Raw genomic sequence first — 18,157 nt, forward strand, 5'->3', positions numbered from 1 at the left:
CCGGGACTATATTGATGAAACTAATAGGCTGACTAATTAACCAGTTTCATTATCCTAACAGGTCCACATAATTATATACGTATAAAATCAGATTATTGCTCTATTCTAAGAATAAATTCGTTTATGTAAATATTTGTATGGATTACATTAAGCACCACACTTTCCTAAGCTATCGGCAATCTTTCTGTTAAACCTCCATTATTCCAAATCTGAACAGTAAATTTTGAAACCACTCGATTCTTGGCCAATACCCCAGAGTGGGTATGCGCCACTAACAATAGGAGAACAACAACAACAACAACAACAACAACAACAACAACAACAACAACAACAACAACAACAACAACAACAGAGCTGAAAGACCCCGAAGCTTCGCACCAATCATAATTCACTATGTGGATATGCTCAGACTTTTTTTCTTTTCGTCGAGCACGCGGCTTAAAGCCTCGGCTTTCCCGAAGGCCTGACCGCACGCGTTAGCGCGCCGCCGCGCATGGAGAGAGGGCACAGGGTCGCGTCAGAAAAGTCAGGCGCTGCAACGGGTTCATGTGTGTGTGGTCAGGCCTTCAGAGGGAGAGGAACTCCAAACGACTTTGATGAACATTGACCGAGTAAGCGATCGAGCACCTGCCGTCGTTGCCTCCAAGTGCGATAGTTTACCTGATACAGTAGAAGTTTCGGACTACACAGTTGAACCCCCTTTACAAGAGACACGCACATGGGTGTAGTTCTTGTTGCTTATACGAAGTCGCTCATAACCAGGTACTACATTCTCATTTTCTGATCCTCTACTTCGCTATTATGTGCAGTGGGGTCTCCGATAACCAGCTATATTTTATAAGGGGGTACAACCAAGTTATACATTACGAAGGGAAACGTGAATTTTTTAAATGGAGACATAAGCACAGGGACGCCTTTACGTTTCTGACAAAATTTTTCCTATGTATATACGATTCATGTGCAATAAAATTTTCAGTTGAAAGCAGCACTTGTCTGTCGTTTTCTTTTGCCCCATATAAAATTTGTGCCATTTACATTTTGTAGTGTACTTCACAAGCACGGGTATGCTGTCTGTTATCTTCGACGGCTCACATTGCCATTCTGCATGACTTCACGTGCCAGGATGAATTGTCAATAGCAGTCTTGCATTGTCCTACAGATGCTTTCCACTCATACAAATCAGGAAAACGAAATATACTTCAATACAGTTTAGTGTCAAGGTAAGCACGAAAACTCGGGAAACAATCGATTATGAAGCAGCCAAGAAGACTTGTATACGCAAAAGGCAGCGATAAAGCCAAGCACTGGCTAAGGACAAGATATATTTAGAAAAAAAAATAGTTAACATGCATTCGCCTTCATCCCCCACAATATCACTAGCATTAGTTGGGTATATGCAGGCTGGCATATAAAGACGCACAGCTGCAAACTAAAAAGAAAGTAATCAATGACCTGGGCAAAAAAATGTCACCGACAACGTGTTACTCACGAGCATGCCAAAAATTAGTGGCAGGCACGATCTATGTACACATCGCGGCATTTCAAATGCTAGCAGCAATTTTGCTGCTTTGGTCACCGATCATTTTTGTTTACGTTGTACCTAATTTATCTATATTGCATGAAAACTACTGTTGTCATTCGAATAAGAAGCAAACCATAAATGACTAGAACAATAGCCGAAACAAAGCACACATAACACCATTTCTTCAGTACAATTATAGGAAACCAAACCAAAGCGGTTGCTGAAAGCATGAAATGTGTTGCGTGTCGCAAAATTTTTTTCCCAATGTGAAGTTGTTGTGCCACTCTGGTATACCTTTTTGAAGTGATCAGCTCCAGTAAAGTGCACAGTACTATTAAACGTGCACACGACAATACATGAAGGTACTAATAAATATAAGTGAAGTGCACAAAACCAAGGGCATGGCCAAGAGTAGTGCGTACCAGACATGCCGTTCCTTTCCGACCCTCCCTCAAGATTACCTGTGTACAGTAGAATGCCTAGCATAAGACTACGCGCGACACCACCTGCCTGCTCAGCTCCCAGCCACGACGGTCTTACACACGCACCCTGAAATCTCAAGGAGCACAAGACACACACACACACGCACACACTTTTTGTTTTAACCTTTACTGCTGATATGGTAGACAATGTTTGGAAATGAATAATGCACGTTACAGATGATCCAGAAAGAAAAAAAGAGCACCACTGCCAGTATTTTTTTGTCCAGACAGTTCAGATGAGAGGCTAAACCAATGCATCAGCACAAGATACAAGTACTTGAAAAATCAGTGCCAGTGTAAATTGATGATCATGTGCGAGTTTGGTGTAAGGTTTCATATGCTGATAGTAATGGCACTTGTACCTAAAATCTTGTGCAACCATATTACTAGAATGAACATAAAATAAAACTGGAAACTTACTACATACTTTGCAGATGCCACGAGGCTCAAGGTTCATTACTTTTGTCTGCAATAATCATACCAATGCAGGCTGCTTCGGTAACTGCTTGACTATGTATTGATACTCTGCTTTGCTCCCAATATTGAACATAATTTGAAGCACACCACAATCGTGCCATGCCAGAATTCTTACAATGCTGCCTTGATCGTATTTGTTTCTAGTGGTCAAATATTTTAATATCCATGCAGAAAGCAATCTGCAACAGCATTCACAGTGGGGCTGCTTTGATAAGGCCAGATGAAATATCTGCACTTACACACATGCATGCACACAAAAACAACACAACATAATACTGACAATGTGTACTTTGGACATTTTGCCTCCAGTCAAGGCAACAGACAACACAGGAGGAAGTCAAAATTGTTTTACATGCATGCAGCATACCAAAGGGTTTGCAACCATAAAAACAAGAGGCAATGGCCACATTAAGGGTGGGAATAAAGATAGTGAGGTTCTATTCCCCTGATAACACACACAGCAAGCAAGAGAAGAAAAACAAGAGGCAATGGTCAGATGATGGGTGGGAAGAAAGATAGTGAGGTCAAACAAACAACATCACGTTGAGCAGACAGACACACCTGAAATAAAATAATCTGGCTATGATGCAGTTTCCCTTTCCAACGCTACGGGACAGTGAGAAGATGGCTGGTGGGAACAGGAGTGGGAAGAAGGGCTCTGCCCCTCTCTGCTCTTCCTCCTCTGGTGGTGCCTAAGTGAGTTGAACTGTGGGGGAACCCAATGTCTGGCATGGCCAGCACTTCAAACCTAGGAGGGCAGGAGCTGCTTGTCACTTCAGTCCCAATGGGATCAACATGATAGTGGCTATTAGACAGGCCTCTGCTCAAAACTTGTAATCGGGAGCTCCCATCTCTATGGCCCAACGAAACTTGTCCCTCTGTGTCTTGTTGTAGATCTTGTCAATAGGAACATTTCACTTCTTGCACCTGTAAATGTGTTATTTATTATGAGCGTTAGTAAAGCGATGATACTATCTTTGCTCTTTATGTATGTATGTACGGCTGTTGCGTATCAATATTATTCTGCAAGGACTTACACAGTGGCAAACTTAAAATGCACTTAAAGGTTGAACAATCAAACTGAAGGACTTTTTTTTAATGGTGCAATTACAAAGTCATCCTTGAAAGTGTTTACACTAGCAGCGGTGACACCCAAAGTAGCCAAAAAATTAAGCAAGCATAATGTATTGTATTTAATAATCTTCAAAGGCAGCGATGGCGTAGTGGTTAGAACATAAGCCTCGCATGCAAGAGGTCCGTGGTTCGAATGCCGGTGCCGCGCAGTTCCCAACCGAATTAAAAAAAGTCTGCCTGGAGATGGAACTGTATTAAGAGGTCTGGGGTGTGGCCTCACCGGTGACCACCGCCGGTAACACACTCCTTCACCGAAGAAAGATTAGCCACCCTGGTGCAGTATCTGGCCACTACCTCCTACATGCATACGTCAATTAACTCATGGCCCTCAGTCACCAGTGGCTGCGATGCAACTGACTATGGCCGCAGTCAGATCTGGAACGCAGCAGAGGGTGCTAAGAATCTCTGAATCCGAACAGGCCGCCATTGGAACCTGAACTTGGCAACGTTTAACGCTAGACAGCATTGAATTGGATGTAATAGGTCTCAGTGAGGTTAGAAGGACAGATGAGGCCTACACAGTATTACAGAACAGGCACGTCCTTTGCTATCCGGGCTTGGCTGACAGAAGAGAATTGGGAATGGAGTTCCTTATCCACAGAAACATAGCCATGGCAACATAGAGGAATACTATAGCATTGATGAAAGGGTGGTAAGTATCGTAATTAAACTCAATAAGAGATGCAAGATGAAGGTGGTACAGGCTTACGTGCCTACATCCAGCTATGATGACGCATTAGTTCAAAGCTTCTATAAAGACGTGAAATCGGCAATGAGTAAGGTAATAACACAGTATGATGGGAGACTTCAATGCAAAAGTAGGGAAGAAACAGGCTAGAGACGAGGCAGTAGGAGAATATGACATCGGTTGTGAAAATAAATGCAAGAGGGGAGCTACTAGTAGAATTTGCAGAACGCAATAATTTACGGATTACCTTCTACCGAAAGCGAGGGAACCGTAAGTGGACATGGAGGAGTCGCAATGACGAAAATAAGAACGAAATAGACTTTACACTGAGTGTACACCCAGGCATCGTGCAGGATGCGGAAGTGCTTGGCAAGGTACGATGCAGTGACCATGCAATGGTATGGTCCAGAATTCGCCTAGACTTGAAGAAGGGACGAGAGAAACTGATACGCAAGAAGCCAATCAATGAGCTAGCACCGAGAGGGAAAGTACAGGAATTCAGAGTCTCGCTTCAGAACAGGTACTCGGCCCTTATAGAAAAAAACAGCCTTAGCATTGACACAATGAATAATAATCTGACGAGTATCATTACGGAATGTGCAGTGGTAGTTGGAGGTACTGTATTTAGACAGGACACTCGCAAGCTGCCCCAGGAAACGAAGAATCTCATTAAGAAGCATCAAAGCATCAACGCCTCAAGTACAACAGACAAAGTAGAGTTAGTAGAGCTTTCGAAGTTGATTAATAAGCATAAGGTATTCAATCGAAGAAGGTATAACATGGAGAGAATTGAACACGCTCTGAAGAACAAAGGAAGCGCCAAAGCAGTGAAGAGAAAACTTGAGGTAGGCAAAAACCAGACGTATGCACTAAGGTACGAGGAAGGCAAAGTAACTACCATTATGAATAGCATAGTAAAATTACTGGAGGAGTTTTACAAAGATCTGTACAGTAGCCGCCACAACCACAACCTTAATATAAGAACTAGAAGTAACCCAGATGACACTCCATAAGTAATGATAGAAGAAGTCAGAAAAGTCTTGGATAGCATGCAAAGAGGCAAAGCTGCTGGTGATGATGAGGCAACATCAAATCCGCTAAGGGAGGGAGGATAAATTGTGTAAGAAAAACTAGCGACCCTGTTTACAAGGTGTTTCTTGACGGGAAGAGTACCAGAATATTGGAAGAATGCTAACATCATCCTAAAACATAAGAAAGGAGATGACAATGACTTGAAAAATTACAGGCCGATCAGCTTGCTCTCCATAGTATACAAGCTATTTACAAAAGTAAATACAGAATACAAAGGTAATTTACAGAATTACTACAACATTAGAATTCAATCGACCGAAGGAACAAGCCGGATTTCGAACAGGCTACTCAACAATCAACCACATTCATACTATCAATCAGGTAATAGAGAAATGCTCAGGATATAGCAAACCACTATAAATAGCCTTCATAGATTACGAGAAGGTGTTTGATTAAGTAGAAATATCAGCAGTCATGCAGACACTGCGGAATCAGGGCGTCGACGAAGCATATGTAGACATCCTGGAAGAAATCTACAGGGGATCAACAGCTACCATAGTGCTTTATAAAGAAAGCAACAGAATACCAATCAAGAAGGGTGTAAGGCAGAAGAATACAATCTCCCCAATGATATTTACCGCTTGCTTATAGGAAGTTTTTAGAGGCCTAGAATGGGAACAGTTAGGCATAAGAGTTAATGGAGAGTACCTTAGTAACCTGCGCTTCGCCGATGATATTGCATTGCTGAGTAACTCAGGAGACGAATTTCAACTCATGATTACGGAGTTATACAAGGAGAGCAGAAAGGTGGGTCTTAAAATTAATCTGCAGAAAACGAAAGTAATGTACAACAACCTCGGAAAAGAGCAGCGCTTCGAGATAGGGAATAGTGCACTTCATGTTGTAAAAGACTTCGTCTACTTAGGGCAGGTAATAACCGCGGAGTCGAACCACGAGATTGAAGTAACTAGAAGAATAAGAATGGGGTGGAGCACATTTGGCAAGCACTCTCAAATCATGACAGGTAGAGTGCCACTATCCCTCATGAGGAAGGTACATAACAGCTGCATCTTGCCGGTACTTAGCTATGGAGCAAAAACCTGGATACTTACAATGAGGGTTCAGCTTAAATTGAGGACGACGCAGCGAGCAATGGAAAGCAAAATGGTAGGTGTAACCTTAAGAGACAAGAAGAGAGCAGAGTGGATTAGGGAACAAACCGGGGTTAAGGATATTATGGTTGAAAGAAATCAAGAAGAGGAAATGGACATCGGCTGGGTATGTAGCACATAAACGGGATAACCACTGGTCATTAAGGGTAACTAACTGGATTTCTAGAGAAGGCAAGCGGGTTAGGGGGAGACAGAAGATTAGGTGGGCATATGAGATTAAGAAGTTTGCGGGTATAAATTGGCAGCAGCAAGCACAGGACCGAGTTTACTGACAGAACATGAAAGAGGCCTTTGTCCTGCAGTGGACGTAGTCAGGTTGATGATGATCTTCAAAAAAGTGGGAGTCCAAAGTCCAGTATTGATAAGAAGTGAGAGTGATGCCAGTAACCAAGCTTGCCATTAGATAAACCAGACCGATGGGCAGCTCTCACAGAAGTGAGTGCAACTGTCTCACAGAAGTTACACAGAGGCTAATGCAATCATTCACGCTTTCACCTGATCAGACATGTTGAAATTAAGCTGTTGCAATAACTATGCATTTCTTTACGCTCTCCTCTTACCTTAATCACCATATTTTCCTGAAAGCAACTCATGTAAGAATGCCAAAAGGTAGAAAGGAACACAAAGACAGAGAGTAGAGATTGCGGTCTTGCATATATGTACAAAGTGCCAGCAGATAAGGAAAAAAATTTAAACAAAGAAAATATCAATCAGCATGAAATGGCACAAAGTGACATCGATATGGACATAACCGCATTTTAGCACTGTTATACGAGTTGCAATGAATTAACTTGCAAAGCATGCTACCATTCAGGAATAGTTTCCTCGAAAGTGATGTCAAACAGTCTACATGTTTTATGGCTCATGAATTGCTTGTAGCGAATATACTTGCGAAAGCACGTTTGAGGTGTGTTTCTGTTGATCAGAGGGAACAGTCATTGGGGCATGTATTTGGGCACCCCCTAGTACATGTTGGCTTTGTCACCGTGGCGTACAGAGTGATGTGATTGACTTTGAACATTGATGGAAGAGATACATCTTCACTATTATTGTGATACCTCGAACAGTAAAAATGAAAACCTAACAGAAAGGGATACACAAGGCATTATACATGTACTAGTACTATCCACATAAGAACAACAATAGGTAAACTTGCATTAACAGTGATGGAAGTGACATTTTGCTATTAGGAGCAGATTCTGGAGCAGAAGAAATGGTGCTTTGAGCAGCCTTAAGTGCGTTCGGAGCAGAAAACAATGCTATAGCTTAGGGTTCTAATTGATGTTTTCGGAGCAGATGCATGTTCCCAACGACTACTAAGTCTAAAACATTACTAGAGTATCTCATAAATATTTATATTTATTATTAAACATACCATATTCTAGTATTAGGCTAGTATACAAGCAGTATAGTTGGCTTAAATCATGAGTGGGAGGGGGGGATCAAGGGTCAAGAGAGTTCGGACTTTTCTGGTGTTCAGGCTGGAGAGGACAACCCTTGCAAGTGTCCCACTTGAGATTACGCTTTAGCATGTGATATAATTGAGTGAACAGTTAAGTATAGCATAATCAACTATTTAAAAGGCTTTTTATCTTTTACTGCGTACCTGTGTTAAATGCCTCTCAGCTGTGCGAACTATGGAAATCGAATAAAGGTGAAAAAAATAAACTGAATGGATCCATTCAACTGCTCGAGCTTGGACCCTATGCTCGTTTTTTTTAATTTTATTCGAAAGCATGATTTATATCTTATATAAATATATATACAAAAATATTAATATCCCCTTTAATAAAAATATCAATTGACTACCATGACCTGAAATGCGTTGCTCCTTGAGATTTTTCTGGATTTACGCCACTGAGTAGCATACCAGGATGATAGTGTATACAGCTTGCTTTTGGTTTCACTTAGGCTCACAATATGGTCCTATGGTCAACTTTTTTTTAGTTTGCTAGCATCCTTTCAGAGCAGGTTTGGAGCAGTTACTAGCAAATATTGCACTTTGGAGCAGCATTTCTCTTTTGGAGCAGTTTGGAGCAATCCCAGCAGCACTTCCATCACTGCATTAATGTAATTACACCACACACTGGAAAAATAAGCAGTTTTTTTAGGCAAGACTCAAAGAAAGCTATATTTACAACAAAGTACCGCGAGCTCATTATTTTCAGTTAACCGCTTCAATGGTTCTCATATGCGACTAACATTGTGCATTTAACAGTGCGACTCATAACAAATGTTCAACAAACTGTGAAACACTTGATAATACACCTACAAGATTGATGCAACTTATACGAGCCGCACTGGGCACTCACTTTAGTGCACTCACTTTAGTGCACTATTCCACGACATTTCCTGAAGATTCCAGAATTCTGCCTGGGTACATTCTTCGAAGCACTTCCCTGTAACAGTGGTGTGAACACATGAATGACTTCTTTACAGATATTGATTGCTTACAGCCTAAATGAGAAAGCAAAGGCGAGTACTTTAAGAAGAAAATGCGAAGGAGGGGGGGCGGAGTCAATGGCAGAAGCACCCCATCACTTTGGTATCAAAGACCCTGGGTGTTTTTAAAATGCTGTCAGCATTTAGGCTACATTGTCATTAACTATTTGCACAACGAATTAAGCAGTGGGCAGTGCATCAAGGCAGCTACCAGCAATTCTAGTTACACCCTCCTCCTCATCACCACTTTGCCTCCTGAACTAGTGAAATATTTAGCTGCGCTCACTGAGCTGATAATGATGATGTGTGATGTATTTTGGCGCAAGGGCCATTTGATGGCCAAAGAGCGCCAGGTCAATGGACAAGTGATGCGAACAATGATTATGATAGGTGGCTGTAAAAGGGCTTTAAAATTCCTCTATCTGATACAGGCAAAAACATAAAAGCATTAAAACCATGACATTGATGTGAAATATGTGCAGTGAGAGTGAATGGCAAAAGGTGATAGACAGTGATGGAGATGTAGCCACCGCGGCAGCGACCTCTCCTCAGAGGTCATGCTACAGAGCGCCTGGGTATATGACGTTAAAAGTACGTACATCTGTTGAAAATGCCAGCAATGATTTATGTATAAAAAGGGGTTCTCTACCGATGAACATTGATGGGTATGGCAATAAAAAGTGCTTCTTTCTGAGAGCATCTAAATCACTGCATTGGGCGAGGATGTGGAGAACCGTGAGTGATTCTCAACATCTCTCACACAAAGGTGCATAGCCACCAGACAAGAGGTATGAATGTGTCGAGTGTGTGTGTCCTATCTGTAGTCTTGCAAATGTGACTTGTGTGTAGCGTGACTTGGATACTGTTGGCCGATTTCCGATTCTCGGTTTGATAACATGTAGTTTGTTTTCTGTTTGCCTATCCCATAGGCGCTGCCAGCACGGCCCGAGCTTCCGTCATAGGAAAGTTTTGAGATCAAGTGCAGGGACAGCTATGAATGTATTGGTGGCAGCGTTGTTTTGAGAAGATGCGGCAAGCTGATCCGCCAACACGTTTCCAGTGATCTCGCGGCACCCTGGCATCCAGCACACTACAACATGTCGTTCGAGAGCATTGATCTTGCATAACAGAGAGTACAGTGACACAAGGACAGGATTTTTATGTTTTCGCAGAGTTTTCAAAGCCGTTACTACACTCAGCAAATCTGTGTATATTACCACGTGTTGTAGTTGCAGTTACTTAATATGCTTGACGGCCACAGATACCGCGTGAGCCTCTGCGATGAAGATGCTTGTTTCGGAGTGCAGAATACCGGAGTTAGAAAAGGATTGGTCAACTGCTGCATTGGACACACTAGTGTGAGATTTCGAAGCATCTGTGAAAAATTCTGGGCAAGTGTACTTGTGTTGGAGTTTGAGAAAGTGTGTGCGGATATCTGCAGTAGGCGCGTGTTCAGTGAATTCCACGAAAGTTAGATTGCAAAACTAGCCATTTCCATGGTGGCACATATACTGCTGGAGCCATCAAACCGTGTTCTCCAAGTGGCACAGCTGTTTCCTGAGCAAGCCTCATGACACGGAGTGAGTAGGGCTGTCTAAGCGAAGGATGGTTATTAAACAAGGCAGAATTGGACAGATCATTAATTGTAGAGTGAGTTCGATGTTCCTAGTCTACGTTAACCTCGAGATAATATGCAAAGGACATATAACACCTCTGCAGATGGAGCGGCCATTCATTTGATTTTACGTACAGACTCTCTACGGGGCTAGTTCGAAAAGCACTCGTAGAGAGGCGAATGCCTAAATGGTGGACAGGGTCCGGAATCTTTAAGGCTACTGATGGTGTCGCAGACTGATAGATTATAGCACTGTAGTCTAGATGCGTGCGTACAAGGCTTTTATATAAATTCATCAGACATTTGCTGTCACTGCCCCTCGTAGTTCGTGACGAAACTTTCAAAATATTCATGGTTTTTAAGCACTTGTCTTTTAAATACTTGATGTATGGGATGAAGGTTAGTTTTGTGTCTAATATTAAGTCTAGAAATTTATGCGTCGTCTTCACAGACAGAAATTAACCATGCAAGTCAATGTTGGGGTTGGGATGGAGGCGCCTCTTTCGACAGTATAAGATGCAAGTGCTCTTTTGCGCATTGAGTTCGAAGCCATTCTTATCTGGCCATTTAGAAGCCTTGTTCAAACCTAGTTGAACCCTACATTCACACATTGAAAGGTCGCACGATTTGAAACAAACCTGAACATCATCAAGATATGTGCAGTCAAAAATACTGAGTGGGAGAGACGAGCATAAGGAATTCATTTTAACTATGAAAAGTGTGCAACTCAATACACCGCCTTGTGGCACTCCTGTTTCTTGGACAAATATTCGTGATAAAACAGTAGAATACTGGGCTGCCACAGAGAGAGCCCAGGTTCAAACTCTGTTCCATCCTGGCTATTTTTTCTTATTTAACTTTATTTTTGGACACTTGCAGTGGCAGACTACTACGGTACCAAAAAGGGTTGTACTGATCTCATACAGCTATCGCTGAGAAAGTAAAAACTTCAATGATGTTTACCTAACTTCTTTCCAATCCCTGTGGAACTGGTCTACAGCCATTTCGATTCCCGTAAGGATGTCATCCTGAAATATAGCACAGCATGCAAACTTTCAAAAGTCAGGTCACATGAAGTACAGCAACAGGCAAGACTGTATTAGTGTCCACAAAACTGCCTGAACAGTAGCTATACTACAGAAATGCTTTCCTTATTTTTCTGCTTTGTGCGATGCCATCACGGTAGGCAACGTCAATTGCTTGAACAAATCATTTAGTGCAACGAGGTTCAGTTGATGTGGTAACCCTTTATCTTGAACATAAGGAGCAAAATAAAAACGTAGACAATGGTTTATACTCTCATCTGTTCTTCCACCCAAGTAATAATAGAGTGAAACAATGTTTCATGCAATTTTTTTATTGTTTTATTCATTTCATTTTCTGAACAATACAATTGCATTGCCTGCGGTTAGGACAAAAGGAGGTGGTTTGCCTCCTGATGAGGTCCTGCTCGCGCTGGGCATAACAGCGGTAGTGCTAAATTGACATTCACAAACTACAATCGAAAAAAAAATTGCATGAAATATACATATTCACAAAAGCAGCCATCAGCTTGACAACAGAACTCTGCACATGCCTAGAGCAACAAGTAATACTATTTGACACAGGTGACCTATCTGCCCACAAAAAAACCAAAGAATAATAAGAAAATCATGCGAATGCACTTGCAGACCCTTTATGTGATGACCCGTTCTCTCAAAAAAAAAAAAGGAGCAAAATAACACAAAATACATACCCTGTATGCCTCTTTTGAATGTTTTTTTTATTTTAAGGCAGGGAGGATTCTACTGTGATATGTGAGTAAATAATGTTTTATACCTTGAATACTGCACAAGCAAATGCTATTATTTTTAGGGTAATACGTCCCCTCAATGTCACAATGAATAAATTGCCCGAGTTATTCTGAACTCTTCATCCTAAGACAGGTAAAAACAAATAAATGGTAATATACAAGCCTAAGCTACATAATTAGCATAACTGCGGTTTTAGCGCCCGAAGAAACAAACAAACAAAAAAAAAACACAGGACAAACGCTTTTTCTGGGTTCCTTTGTGTCTCTTCGTGCATAAAACGTAAGTTATACCATGCACAAGCAACTAGCCCGTGTTCTGATTCTGTTGCCTAACTGGAATGAAAAAATAAGTTACAAATGATGTACACTGAAACCTCACTATAACAAAGTTGCAACTTATGCAAAAGGAAGTTTGTTATATGCTAAAATTGGTTATAAAGGTATATTCCCAACGCTTATTATCTATTTCAAGACTATTCTTCATACCGTACTTTGTTATAACAGATATTTCGTTATATCGAGGTTTGAGTTACTACTAATTAGATGAAGCAACAACAGTAGTGCAGTTCTTATCCCTCACAAGATCACTGGATTTTCGCACTGTTGGCCCTTGTAATGAAAGTTTAATTAGATCCACGAGTGTTATTTCATCAAACAGAGGTGCCTATTGTCACCATACTGTAAAATAGTAAATGAGTGTAAACAAAGAAAAAAATTACAAGCAGATATTCAGAATTTACGATGTTCCTTGCACAGACCGAATTATAGATACAGCCGAACCCCTTTATGAGAGACACTGATAGAAGAGACAAATGAGCATAAACGACACCAGTGTGACTACAATAAAGTATGTGTTGATAAGAAAATGCATATGAGGTACCCTGCTTATAAGAGACACCTCTTGCAGCACCATTACTAAACGGACAACCCCGTGTCCCCCAAGTGACAGAGAGACCGCCCAAGCCACCACGTTTCATCTCTAACTAAGGTTGAGAGAAATTAAAGAAAAATGCTGTCATGGCAGGTACCGATCTTGTTCTTTTCTCGCAACGCTGGAGCATCGTCTGACCTTGGAAGCAAAGGTGAACACGTACCATACGTTATGTGCACACAATCAAATGTTTCGAGCTTCTCGGAGAGCGTTTCCCCACTTTCATTCCACAACTACAGAGACGAGTCATTGGTAGATGAGAAGGGCAGGAAAGACAGGGATGAGAGAAAGGTCGCTGTTTCTGCACTACGAAATCACATATATACATTTGCTTGAGGGCATGTGCGTGTGTTGTGCATTGCAGTTTTTTATTCGTTTGAGAATGTACGATTTTTGCAGTGCAGGTGACCAAAGGAGACTCACCCGATGAGGCTTCCGCCATCCCGCTGCACATTGGTTGTGGTGCACAGCTCAATAAAAATAAGCATAAGCTGCTCACTTGTGCGATGAGCATGATGTGTTACATCGCATTGATTCCGGCACCATGAATTAGGCAGTGTTATATGTAAAAATTCACAGAGTTAACCTTAATTCACTTAGGCTCGCACCTGAAAAAATATACATTTTTCATACTTCACTCGAGCACGGATTCACTAAAATTTTACTTGCTCTGGCACACTCGCGCTGAGACTCGCAACCCAATATAAGCTGCTGCAGTAGGTTCATAAGATTACAAACCAATGTCATTTTGGAACTCACCAAATTGTTATTAGAGGAGCCTCCAACAGCCACGCCTGGGTTCCTGCACAGAGTAAGTGATGAAGCAAAAACGACTGCATTCACTAACGCTCACTGCTGCCAACTTTTACATCCTGTTTGATACCTTGGAAGATATGTGCAAATACAAGTAGCTTGTACATCAAACGAAATGAAGCTTTATAAACACGCCCCCTATCCACAACAGCATTAGACCATATCAAATGAAGAACAGGATGTCTGCCAAAGACCATCAGCTGCGATTGTGTTCCAGTTGCATCTTAAGATACCCTATAAATGCAAAATTCGATTAATCCTTCAATAAGCCCAGAATGTTTTACAGTGTGCTGAAAGATTGTGTGCTCCACTGCCATTCACTGAAGCAGATGGCTCTGTAGCGCCAATGCGGGTTAACATACGATGGAGCGATAAGATGCAAAAAAAAAAAAACTGTGCCGAATAAATGCAACATGGCTGCACCCACAAGGTAAAAGAACACAAAGGGAAAAAAAGCCATTCAACCATTTCCAGCTCAAAACTACTCGAAAAATTAATAAAAATTACTTTGAAAAAAAGAGAGTCTTGACAGAAAATTTCTCCTGAAAGGAGCCACGAAAGGTAAGCGTTCGCAGGGGGCGCAAGGCAGCGTTGGCGAGTCCGAGCGAGCTCCAAACAAAGAGAGTCGACAGACCAGAAAGAAATGCGTGCTCACATTTCGTTGCCCAGAAAGTTTCCCACTCCCGCAGCGCGCGGGAAATGTCTCAGGAGACTTTGCACAATGCCACAGTCAACATCCGCTACCAGGTGAGACGGGTTTAACATCACTCCCACTCCCCTAGCGCCGATGGACCTCTGAGGGAGGAGAGGCATGTTAGGACATGTGGACGGCAGAAATAGGTGGAAAAGCCCGCGCAATGGCGACGGGTCATCCTCAACCCCAACATGTCCTATAGCAGTCACTGCGTAGTTGAAGCAATTCGAGCTTCTTGTCAATAAAATAAATGGCAACATGCAAGTGATTGATGTAAAGAATGATTAAATTACACTGCATTACCAAAAAGAAAAATTAGGCAAGTAATAGAGATATGCAGAACATTGATTACAATTGCCCATATTTTGCTACCTACAAGACTGACTTGACCAAACCCTTCCACAATGTTTAGTACTGCTGTATTTGGGGCTAACACTTCATAAAGTCCACTACATCTCACCTTTGTCTTTACCTCAATGTATAAAATTAAATGGGCTAGAACACAGCAGAGTTGCAGTTAAGGTGGCCAATAGGGCCTTCTATAATGCAGTGGCACAGAATTCCCAATGACAACAAATGAGGAAAATAAGTGCAAGTTTAAGGGCTCCTTTTCTTTGTTAGACCCAATATTAATGAGAACTAACACACAATGATGCCAACCGAAGTATAGGGGGTGTTATCACAAGTAATTGTAATGAAAATATCAAGAATGAAAAGTGGATGAAATGATAAGTTGCTGCCAGCGGGATCCGAACCTGCGACCTTCGAAGAAGACTTTCACTTCTCCCCTTCTTTAATGATGAGGGTCTTATTGTGGCAGGCTCAAGCTTAATGCCTTCAGGTAGTATACGCGGGGTTACTGGTCAGCTACCAGTTCGTAAAAAGATTACGTGCTACGTGATGACAACATGCAAAAAGAGTGTACCACACTCGCCGCAATGACAACGGGCGGCGCTGATCAACACTCCCATGTTTAAATGTACTTATATAGCCTGCAAAGTGGACAGGGGAAAGACTGACACCGCATCTGTAGTAGAGCATCGGAGGCGCTATTTGAAGGCCGCAGGTTGAGATCCTGCTGGCAGCAAGTTAGTTCGTCCACTTTTCTTTCTTCACATTTCCATTACAATCACTACTAATAACATCCCCTATAGGTACTTCTCTTGGTTTTATTGCCCGTTAGTTTGCATTAATACAATGACAACAAAGCACATTGTGAACATTAAGCCAACATTCATAAAAATTCACTCACTGTTTTGAGCCAGCCGCCATTGATCTCCCCCACTCTGCAAGATCTTCCACCTGAAAAAAGACTACTTGTTGGGTACCCGTACAAGCAACCACAGTACACAATAGGGCCATGTAATAGCCTCTTCTATCTTTTCATCTCTCAAATTATGGCAGGTAAATTGCCACTATCCCTCAAGAGGAAGGTATATAACAGCTGTATCTTGCCGGTACTTAGCTACGGAGCAGAAACCTGAAGACTTACAAAGAGGATTCAGCTTAAATTGAGGACGACGCAGGGAGCAATGGAAAGAAAAATGGTAGGTGTAACCTTGAGCGACAAGAAGAGAGCAGAGTGGATTAGGGAACAAACGAGGGTTAAAGATATCATAGTTGAAATCAAGAAGAGGAAATGGACATGGGCCGGGCAGGTAGCGTGTAGACAGGATAACCGCTGGTCATTAAGGGTAACTAACTGGATTCCCAGAGAAGGCAAGCGGCTTAGGGGGAGACAAGATTAGGAGGGCAGATGAGATTAAAAAGTTTGCGGGTATAAATTGACAGCAGCAAGCACAGGACCGAGTTAACTGGCGGAATATGGGAAAGGCCTTTGTCCTGCAATGGACGTAGTCAGGCTGCTGCTGCTGATGATGATGATGACGATCTTTTCATCAACTTCCCAGGCATGTCAAAAGCAGGAATGGATTTGACATGAGTACCTCACTCTGCCAGTTATTTGTGCTAAAGTCTTGCCTCCTTTCCTTGATACTCTATGAAATGCAAAGAAGCAGCGGCAAAGACTGAAAATTGCTCATCTATATATAATGGCCAGATAGCCAGCACACTGATCAAACTGCTGAGCTAAAATGCTATGCTACACCAACGACAATATCCTCATTAATAGCTACAAAGCTAATCGCCTCAAAAATTCCCAGAATAGAAAAAACACCACATGAATATACAGAGAGCACAGTTTGCAGGAACTGCGAGCCCTTTAACATTTTAATCTAAAACGTGTCCCTTCCACAATACACTTGGTCAAAAGTGAACACTAGCCAAATGTTTTGCATTTTTTCACTGCTTCCCTTTTACATTGTATTAGGTTTATATTAGTAAACTCAAGTGCTAACATGGTTGTTGTGTAGATAACCGATAGGTTGGAGAAGGCATCGAGTGTAAATGTCACTTAAGTAAACTGTATGGTCCCCGGTTTAGGGAAAGTATAAATTAGGTTTTATTATACACAAAAACTTTAAGAAAAAAAATGGGGAGCAATGGTCAGCTGCCCAACCTTTGGGATTTCCCTGGTAACTTTTATGAACTATTACAATAGGTTGCTTTTGTGTAAAACAAACACTTTTAGCAGGCAGTATCATTGGGGGCACAATTATTTTCAAGGACACCTGCTGAGAAGTCATGTGATGGACATGTCTAGGCAAATGCCCACTGACAGGCACCACAAACACATAAAAGACACCATATGATCAAAACTGACAAATAAATGTGTTCTAAGCAATCTCTAGTTTATCTAGTAACCGGTGGTTTTGAACAAATGAAAGATGAACCCCCAAATATCAGTGCACATCAATGTGTTTCATGAAAAGTACATAATCAGTCTCCTTTTCTTAGAATCTTGAGTTCGTGTGCACTGTTCCCATCTTGGCCATTTTCGCGTTCAACCTAGATTTGTCAGGCCTTCAGAAATCCCTCACAATTACCACTGAACAACATTCAGTGGTATCCCACGAAAACGCCTGGACATTGTATCCTGTCCTCACGGCTTCATGTCTTTTAAAAAATGCACATGAGTACAAAGATACTTCCAGAGAGAAATACATACACAGCTGAGATTAAGCAGGCTATTCTAATAATGTAAAAACATGACAGGTTGTTATAGATCGGGGCATTGATTTGTGGGGTTTAATGTCCCTAAACCATCATTTGATTATGAGAGACGCCGTAGTGGAGGACTCCGGAAATTTCGACCACCTGGGGTTCTTTAACGTGCACCCAAATCTGAGTACACGGACCTACATTTCCACCTCCATCGGAAATGCAGCCGCCGCAGCCGGGAATCGAACCCGCGACCTGCGGGTCAGCCGCCGAGTACCTTAGCCACTAGACCACCGTGGCGGG

At 41.9% G+C, this 18,157-nt stretch overlaps 1 long non-coding RNA gene across 1 annotated transcript; it reads right to left on the reverse strand.

Moving 5' to 3' along the window:
- Positions 1 to 2,584: 2,584 nt before the first annotated feature.
- LOC142777048 (uncharacterized) lies at positions 2,585 to 14,089 on the reverse strand. Its single transcript, XR_012887902.1, has 4 exons — positions 14,047 to 14,089; positions 11,528 to 11,592; positions 8,834 to 8,906; positions 2,585 to 3,408 (listed from the first exon to the last, which is right to left on the reverse strand). It is a non-coding gene; the product is annotated as an uncharacterized LOC142777048 (long non-coding RNA).
- Between the last annotated feature and the right edge of the window lie 4,068 nt (positions 14,090 to 18,157).

The sequence above is a fragment of the Rhipicephalus microplus genome, chromosome X, assembly GCF_043290135.1.
Source record: "Rhipicephalus microplus isolate Deutch F79 chromosome X, USDA_Rmic, whole genome shotgun sequence".
Lineage (NCBI taxonomy): Eukaryota > Metazoa > Arthropoda > Arachnida > Ixodida > Ixodidae > Rhipicephalus > Rhipicephalus microplus.